At 45.3% G+C, this 9,917-nt stretch overlaps 1 pseudogene; it reads right to left on the bottom strand.

The window, feature by feature from the left end:
* Positions 1-205: 205 nt before the first annotated feature.
* Positions 206-9,917, bottom strand: part of LOC101034594 (platelet-activating factor acetylhydrolase IB subunit alpha2 pseudogene) — a 105,124-nt pseudogene continuing 95,412 nt past the window's right edge.

Here is a 9,917-nt window from a genome sequence, read left to right as displayed (position 1 = left end):
AAAAATCTCTCATGAAAAACTCAATAACCTGGGCTACTAAAAATAAAAAGGAAAATTTTAATATCATAAATAAGTTTAGTAAACACCATGTGGATTTTCTGTTAATGAAGATATGGTACATTCAAAAAAGTATTTTTAGAAAAAGACAGAATGAAACCAAAAAAAATTCTAGAAAGAGAATTCACAAGAAAAAAAATGAGCCCAAGTTCTACCCCTTTCAATCAGAAGTGGGTCTTAGCACAAATCAGTAACCGCCCACCCAACATAGAAAAACAAAAACACTGCCATTTGCCTTTCCAGTAGAACGTAAAACATACGTTACCGAATTTGAACATTAAGCAGAATCACTGCACAGCACATTTTGATGTGTTACTTCAATACCCACCTGTTCCAGTTCAAAATATCTGTAGATCCAGTTTGTATGTATTCGATAGGTATACTGAATAAACCATCTATTATCCCATTATTTTTTTTAAATGGCAGTTCTGCCGGGCGCGGTGGCTCACGCTTGTAATCCCAGCACTTTGGGAGGCCGAGGTGGGTGGATCACAAGGTCAGGAATTCAAGACCAGCCTGGCCAAAATGGTGAAACCCCATCTCTACTAAAAATCAGTTCATGCAGGGGTCTGCAGACCTTTGATAGCCCCCTCCTCTCAGATGCAAAAAATCAAACATGTCGTGGCAGGAAATGGCACCATCCGAGTGTACGAAACCCCCATCGGTATCCAGGAGCTGCACGTTAATAACGGCAGCGAAATCTCGGGGAGTTGGTTCACCTTGGCGTTCTTTTGCCCCAAACGGTTAGGTTTCTCACCTGGAGGTAACAAACCCAATACAATGATTTTAATGATTTTGGCCTGTGGCTGCCTTATGTTGATAAATTGATCCCATCTGCCGCCTCTTCTGCCATACTTCCATGGTTGTTTGTTCCTACCCAGACAACAATGACCTTAGGCTTAATATTCTCCAGTTCTCCATGCTTTAGTCTCCACGAAACATGTATTGTATCTCTCCCAGTTCCAAAATTCAGTGAATGAAATGGGGAAAAAAGCTCTCACCGTATCTCATATGGCTGCATTAACGGCACCATGGAGTCTCCCGGAAATGATGCATCAGGTTCTTTGTCTTTACAGTCCAAAACAAATCTCTTGTGCTGAGACATCCATCTGTCATCGACTTGAATGTCTTCTGCCGCTGGTTCATTCTACACTGAAGTAGAGGGTCTGTGCAGCAGCAGAGGCATTGGCAGGTGGTATGTCTGTCACTTCCTTGGTCAGGCGGCCCCACTCTGGCGTGTCCCTCCCTGGGCCCCATTACCAGCAGCAGCCTGGAGTGACACAAAATTTGCAGTCTCTTTAATCCACCAGCAGAAGAATGGATATTTGGACACAATTAGCAGTCTTTGTTGCACATCCCTTCAAGACAAACCATCTAAAAAAAGGGACATTGGTCTATAAAACTCCTCTCTTTTTTTATGTTTTTTATTTTTTATTTTTTATTTTTTGAGATGGAATCTCGCTTTGTCACCCAGGCTAGAGTGCAGTGGTGCAATCTCAGCTCACTGCAACCTCCGCCTCCCAGGTTCAAACGATTCACCTGCCTCAGCCTCCCAAGGGGACTACGGACACACGCCACCACACCCGGATAATTTTTGTATTTTTAGTAGAGACAGGGTTTCACCATATTGGCCAGGCTGGTCTTGAACTCCTGACCTCGTGATCCACCCGCCTTGGCATCCCAAAGTGTTGGGATTACACAGGTTGAGCCACCACACTTGGCCAAAACTCCTCTCTTTTAAGATGACTTCCTGGAAACACCACACAAAACGTGTCCTTCTCCAGAATTTAGTTAAATTGGCCACTCTTTCCTGAAAGGGAGGCCAAGAAATGTGGTGTGTCAGCTCATGAAATAAACGCAAGAAAATAAACACCAGCCATTATGCTTAGAATCTAAAGGAAATCAGAGTAAAACTAATGATAATCTCACAGTAATTCTCAGGCCAGCTTTTCATAAAGCTCTAGCAAACTTTTAAGACATACCACTCATGGGTAAAATCATTTGTACATTAGTAAGCAATTGAGAACAGATGAGTCACAGAAGAGGCAATACAATTGGCCAATAGTTACATGAAAAAATGCTTGACATCACTAATAATGAAAGAAACGCGCATAAAAATAATAAGTTCTACCAAGTGCAGTGGCTTATGCCTGTATTCCCAACACTTGGGAGGCAGGGGAGGGGAGATCACTTGAGCTCAGGAGTTCGAGACCAGCCTGGGCAACACGGCAAAATCCCATCTCTACAAAAAATACAAAGAATTAGCCGGGCATGGAGGCATGTGTTTGTAGTCCCAGCTACTCGGGAGGCTGAGGTGGGAAGATCACCTGAGCCCAGGAGCTCAAGGCTGCAGTGAGCTATGCTTGCACCATTGCCCTCCAGCCTGGGTGACAGAGTTATACCCTGTCTCAAAAAATAAAAATAAAAAATAAAAAGCTCTTGGGTGTTCTTCATCAAACTGACAATATTTTACAAGATTGAAAATACCCAGTGCTATCAATGTTGTTTGTCGAGGTACAAAGTGAAATAGTCTTTTTAAAGGACATTTTGTCAATATCTATAGTTTAAATCATACATACCTTTCAGTGGAGCAATTCTAGTCCTGAGTCAATATTCCATAAAAATAATTATGCAAGCATTCAAAAACGTACGTAAAATAAGGCTGGATGTGGTGACTCTCACCTGTAATCCCAGCACTTTGGGAGGCCAAGGCAGGCAAATTACCTGAGGTCAGGAGTTAAAGACCAGGCTGGCCAATGGCAAAAACCCATCTCTAGTAAAAATACAAAAATTAGCCAGGCATGGTGGCGCACACCTGTAGCCCCAGCTACTCAGGAGGCTGAGGCAGGAGAATCGCTTGAGCCCAGGAGGCAGAGGTTGCAGTGAGCTGAAATTGTGCCTGGATGACAGAGCAAGACTCTGTCTCCAAAAAAAAGCATGTAAGATTATGTGAATTTCAGTATTCGTAGGTCACACAACATAAGCTAACTTTAAGCTAACTTTTATTTAGCATCTATAGTGTAGCACAGTGCTGCAGGTACTTTTAGCATCTCCAATTTTCAGGTGAAGAAACTGAAGGTTAATTCAATTGCCCGTGGCTACAGAGCCAGAGTAGGAAAAATGGGCTCCAAGCTCTGTCTCATTGATTCCAGAGCCCAGGGCCTCACACGCTGCACATTCTGTTACAGATGTCTTCACAAACCTTGCTGAGCATGGCAGATGTGCACTGCTTTAGGATTACCTTTTTTTTTTTTTTTTTTTTTTTTTTTTTTTGAAGCAGAGTTTTGCTCTTGTTGCCCAGGCTGGAGTGCAGTGGCGCAGTCTCAGCTCACTGCAACCTCCACCTCCCAGGTTCAAACAGTTCTCCTGCCTCAACCTCCCATGTAGCTGGGATAACAGGCATCTGCCACCACACCTGGCTAATTGTTTGTATTTTTAGCAGAGATGGGGTTTCACCATATTGACCAGGCTGGTCTTGAACTCCTGACCTCAGGTGATCTGCCTGCCTTACAGGCGTGAGCCACCGCACCCAGCCAGAATTACCTTCTCATGTATCCCTGTTGTCTTAGTTCAAGCCATTCAGAAGGGCAAGAGATAGAGATGCTGGAGTGACGGGGAAGATACCGAGCATGGAGTTAGAACTACGTAGATTCAAGTATAGCGTCATTTAAATCAGCATATTTTGAGACGGGGATGGTGGGGGGAAACCGTAATACATAATGCTGGCAAGGTTGTAGCAAAGTTGGTACATTCATATAGAGGTGGTGTCAATTGGTTCAACCGGTTGGAGACATTTTTGGCAATATCTCAAGAGACTAAAATGTTCATACTCTTCAATCAGTAACCCCACTCTCAGGAAATTATGTAAAGGAAATAATGCAAAAGAACAGGTTAGGTGCACAAAGGTTTTCATTACAATGTTATTTACGATAGCAAAACAATTAAAATATCACAAATGTCTAATATGGGGGAATGATTAAACAACAATTAAGAGTTTGTGTTTGACAAGAACCACAGCTGTTCACCTTTTTTCTCAGAATCCTTTGGCTCATCAAGCCCCGATCCTCACGCAGCCCCGGGAGCTTGTGTTAAATAAAACAACAACAATCATCAAGGCACATTTTAGTTCTGCAGAACCAGAATGGAGTCAGCCCAATGTTTTCTTCACATGTAAAAAACTGAGAACAGCTCCACCTGCCCTCTTTTAGCTCTGCATAAGTCTCTGGTCTTTAGCACATTTGCTGTTTACAGTTACAACTCCCTCACAGTTTTCTCGCCATTTCTAAAATGTTTTCTTCCCCGAAGTTGCGCCTAAGCTTCTGGCATTCAGGATGCCGGCCAGGAGAGGCTCTGGGGCCTGGCTGCCTCTGGCATCAGCATGGTAGAGGCCAAATCGCCACTTTGCGAACTGCAGAGCCTCACCAAGAGATGACCTATAATTATAAGAAATACATCAAATAGTGATTATTTTTGTTGATGTCAAGCTGCATTTCTACAATGAGCTACGTTCCAAGTGAGAATGCCTTCTTTCCTGGCCAATGCCCAGCTACAACCTGCTAACCCACTCCATGCACAGAGCGTAATCAGTTCTTGCAGGTTTGTTCGAAGGGTCCTAGAGAAGCTGTTTGGAAACACTGTCTGCTTCAGGGGGCTGCCAGTTTTGAGGATGACGTGAGGTAGAACAATGACCATCATTAGTGAACAATAATGGAATCAGAACAATACACCAAATGCTTTAGGGAGTTAAAATGTTCCCTGCCTAATGGCCACATGTGCCATGTAATTATTTCTTTGTGTACTTATTGCAATTTTAAAATTGTCTTTCATTATAAATTGTGTTTACAATATAGGTGACCTCCTTTTGCTACATATTCTCATACTGCCAGGTCGCGATGTGTCTCAATATGGTAGATGCCTTTTTCTTGAATATATTTATTTAGTCCTTACTTCTATCTTTAAGATTTTTTTTTTTTTTTTTTTTTTTGAGACGGAGTTTCGCTCTTGTTACCCAGGCTGGAGTGCAATGGCGCGATCTCGGCTCACCGCAACCTCCGCCTCCTGGGTTCAGGCAATTCTCCTGCCTCAGCCTCCTGAGTAGCTGGGATTACAGGCACGCACCACCACGCCCAGCTAGTTTTTTGTATTTTTAGTAGAGACGGGGTTTCACCTTGTTGACCAGGATGGTCTTGATCTCTCGACCTCGTGATCCACCCGCCTCAGCCTCCCAAAGTGCTGGGATTACAGGCTTGAGCCACCGCGCCCGGCTCTTTAAGATTTTTTTTAAAGCTGCTTTCTTTTCTACAAAACCTCTTTCAGATGGTAGCTGACAGTAGAAAGGAAGTGAGACTTATTAGTCCCAAATTGTAGTTGTCCACCCGCTACTAGCAAACTGTGTGACTATGGACAAGTCAGTTCATCTCTCTCTAATGCTCAAGTTACTCATTCTGTAAAAATGGATGAGATTTACAGAGGATAAAAGCAGTAGATTCCAGGTCAGGCGCGGTGGCTCATAATCCCAGCACTTTGGGAGGCCGAGGCAGGAGGATCACCCTGAGGTCAGGAGTTTGAGACCAGCCTGACCAACATAGTGAAACCCTGTCTCTACTAAAAATACAAAAATTAGCTGGGTGTGGTGACATGCACCTGAAATCTCAGCTACTCAGGAGGCTGAGGCAGGAGAATCGCTTGAACCCGGGAGGCAGAGGTTCCAGTGAGCCAAGATTGTGACATTGCACTCCGGCCTGCTGCACAACAGAGAGAGACTCAGACTCCCAAAAAAAAAAGAAAGAAAAAAAAAAAAAAAGCAGTAGATTCCAGAGTCAGACTGCCTAGCTCATTCCCATCCTGGCTCCTGGCTCCACACCTCTGCAACTTTGGGCAAACTACTTCACCCTGTGCCTCGGGTGAGCAACCACTGCAGTTTGCCTGGGTTTGAGGCATTTCCCAGGATACAGGACTTTCAGTTGGAAAACCAGGCTGAGTTGGACACCCTCTCTGTGCCTCAGTTTTCTCATCTGTAAAAGACGGATTCGAGTAGAACCATCACTATATGCTTGTCTGGAGGATGCACTGATCCTGTGAAAAGCACTTAGAACAGTAGTCCAGCATTTTGATGTTATTTATATGAAGGAAACAACTTTTTTTTTTGAGACAGAGTCTTGCTCACTGCCACCTCCGCCTCCTGGGTTCAAGCAATTCTTCCACCTCAGCCTCCTCAGTAGCTGGGATTACAGGTGCGTGCCACAATGCCCAGCTATATTTTGTATTTTTAGTAGAGACAAGATTTCATCATGTTGGCCAAGCTGGTCTCAAACTCCTGACCTCAAATGATCCACCCACCGAGGCCTCCCAAAGTGCTGCGATTACAGGGATTACAGGCGTAAGCAACCACGCCTGGCCACGAAACAACATCTTAAGTACTGGCAAAGAGTAAGCACTCAGTCCCTCCCACCTTTATTCTCAGGATTCTCTTCCGTAAGGCATCTTCTGTCTTTCTGCTCCATCCCCGTCTGATACTCTTTCACCATCCCCTTTCTCCTCACTTCTATTTAATAGCTTAAAGACTTAAATATGAGCGTAGTTTGTATTAAACTCGACATGCTTTGAAATCCTTTGTTTCACTTACCACTACAGACAATACCAATGATGCCTTCGAAATGTTTTTAAGCAATTTAATATAGCTCTCATTGGAATGTCACAATTTTCAAAGTTAGAGTTCAATCTCCCTTTAGTGTAATGCAATAAAAAGGTTACTCTAATGTCGTTTTCCTTCGTAGAAATAACATCAAAATGCTTCAACCCAGAAGCTGAAGAAGAGAGAAAGATGGTGAGGGGAAACAGGTAAGAACTGGTCCAAGATGACATGCAAGGGCAGCATTGCCTGGGTCAGTTTCCGTCTCTGTCTTTGACAAGACATTTCTGGGTGAGATAGTTTTGCATTCCATGCAGTGGGAGCCAAGCCTGACCAATGGGATCCTGGGAAGGTTGGGGGGACAGCTGTTGAAGAGATGGCTGGGAACAAATGAATGCAGAGAAAACCTCCATCAACAAGGCCCCCTTTGAGAGAAAAACAGGACTCAACATATGACAGATGGAAGTGGGACCTCCCAGGGAACAGAGCCTCTCTGCTTCTTTTTCTTTTCCCAATCTGTGATGCCTAATAACTAAATAGGCCATAGTTTTGGGGGAGATCAAGAGAAACGAGTGAAAGAAAGGACAGGCATTTTCTCTGATGATCAGTGTTTTTCTGCAGTTGGCAGAGAGTAAAAAGCCCCTCCTGGATATTTTTGCCAGGTGTGTGGGGGGCCAGAAACTAAATCAGCCTATCTTTGTTTACAACTTTCTGTGTGGGGTACATACCACCGTACCCCAAAAGCCAGGCCTGCATGAAGAAGGAAGGAAGGAAGGAAAGAAGGAAGGAAAAGAGAGAGAGAGAGAGAGAAAGCAAGCTAGCTTAGAATTGACTGTACAGTATGAAAGATTATAAACAACAGGATTTTCTATTTGTACTGTTTAAGATAGTGTTGGTGGTTTCTTCATTTCTCAGAAAAGGGAAATTTTACACCTGTTAGATTATAGTCTTGCAGCTATTTATTAGGTAGAATGTACAGTGACAGATAACGCCAACTCTCTATTATCCATGAAAAGAAATATGTAAAAATCACTCCTATGTCTAAATTTCACTTGAACCGTGGGTTTCAATCGCCTTTCTTTCCAGCCTTTCTGGGATTCTCTAAACAAAATACTTTGCTTTTAATTTCTTTTTAGTCCCTTGCAAGCCTTAAACTGTAGGAGTAATGAACAAAGAAATGGCCCCAACAGCAGTAACGGGAGAATTGAGGGAAAAGAATGAGGCCTGGATAAATAAAAGATGGGGGCAGGGGAAAAGATCAATCAGCGCCCACCTCATGAGGATGAAACATCAAGTGCCATTTGCCCAAATAAAAGTACCTTCCACACTCCCACAGCCACAATGCACTTTTCTGGTTCAGGAAAGATGTTTCTGGGCACCAAGAACTATACTAAGACCTGCAAAGCGTAAAGTGGGGGCAAAGAATGTGATGTTGATTAGAGGCGTGCAACACAAAATTTCATGCGATTGTGAGAAATCTACAATTTCCTACTCAAAAACAAATCCGTTTGAGATTTCATTTAATCTCCAAAGAAAAACAGCTAAGGCTCACTCTGCATTAGCATCTGAGTAGATGTATTTGCTCTCCTCCTCCCACTCATTCTGCCTCCACTCTCGGCCTGCACCTGCTACCACCGTCATTTTCGAGGGGTGATCGCGTCTGTGCGTCCTGGGGGCCCCTCGGTCCCGAGCCCCACGCGGAGCCTGGCGCCTCTCCTCGCAGGCCGCGTCCCTGCCCGCGCCCTCTCGCGGGCGCCCCTAGTCCAGCGTCCTCATTCATCCGCGCCATTGGGTCCACCGGGGGTCAGGTCTTGGGTTTGCTCACAGAGTCCCCGAGACCCAAAAGGCGACTTAACAAGAGGTGTCGGGGCCGCCCCCGCAACGCCCCCAAGTAGTGCGGCCCGGGCTGGGCGGCCGGAGTTCTCCTGCCTCCGGGCTGCCTGCACCTCCTTCCCGACGAGGAAACCGAGGCCGCCTCGAGCAAGCGGTGCCCTGCGGAGGGCCCTGCCCGGGGTGCCCGGTTAGAAGACGAGGTGACGCCCTTGGTGCCGGATAGGTCCGGCCTCAGCGGTCCCACGAAGCCCCTAGGCCGAGAGTGTCCCAGTTTTCTGCCACAGTCGTTGTCCCAACCTCAGTCTGGGAGCTGTCCCCCTTCCCTCAGAGAGGCCGGGTGTCCTCAAAAGGGATCCCGGGTGGGCTGGAAAGTCGGGAGCAGAGTAGGGGGCGTTGGGAGGAAGATAGAACTGCCCCAGGTTTGGAGGAGTCGCCTGTCAGAGCGTTGAATGTAAGCCCTTTCGCGCAGTTATTTTTATTCTGGGGCCTTTCTTCCTCGTCCTCGTCCTCCTCCTCTATTTTTCCCCCCTTCAGTTCAGCTATTTGTGTTTTCTGATCGGGGAAGTGATTTGCAGCAGGAAATTAGATATCTTTATTCCAGAAACACTGTGGTTCTAATAGTATCTATTCCAGAGCCGGCTCCGTCTTAGTCGCGGGCTTCTTTTTTTTTTTCCCCCACTTGTAGGTTATTTTGTGATGAAGGGAAAGGAGCGCTGTGCAGCCCCGCATCTTTCCTCCTCCCCTTCCACACAATACAACTCTTAATTAAACACAAGGACACCCACACCTCCCTTCCCACGGGACCCCTTCCACCTGCTCCTCCCGCTCTGAAATACCAGCCTTGTATGGGCAGGGAAAGCCTTGTGTTGAACTTCCCAATTAGCAAGACACATCGCAAAATAAGGGACTCTGGGAGCTGTTGTCACTACTATTTTTGGATTCTTCCTTTCTAGGCCCTACCTAGCAAGTGTGTTGGTGGCCTTGGTATAACTTTAAAATCCTGCAGGTCTTTAGAAGCATGATTCCTGTTTTTCTGATTGATGAGTTCAGACGAACACACTTGGTGCAAAAGAAGTAAGTTAGCGAACGATTTGAACTGGGAGTTTTTACATTTGTAAAGGCTTCCTCTTTAAGTTTTTTTTAAACCAGAGTTTGTAAGGGCTTCAAGAAAATTCAATCATTTCCAGGTTGAACAATTCGAAGAGGGTTGGACAAGAACGCGCATTTCTCTTTTCTCGGTTTCTGGCCAGACCAAGAGGGAGTCGGGAATGTATGAGGAGTGGAAGTAGCAGAATCTGGGGTTTGAGGATTTCCAGATGCAAATGTTGCAGGGGAAGTGAAAGGAGGGGAAGAGGAGGATGCCTGGGGGGAGATGGAGCAGGGTGGTGTCCCAGGA

Source organism: Saimiri boliviensis, chromosome X, assembly GCF_048565385.1.
Source record: "Saimiri boliviensis isolate mSaiBol1 chromosome X, mSaiBol1.pri, whole genome shotgun sequence".
Classification (NCBI taxonomy): domain Eukaryota; kingdom Metazoa; phylum Chordata; class Mammalia; order Primates; family Cebidae; genus Saimiri; species Saimiri boliviensis.
Note: the sequence above shows the minus strand (reverse complement) of the source record. Positions and strands in the feature narration are given on the sequence as shown.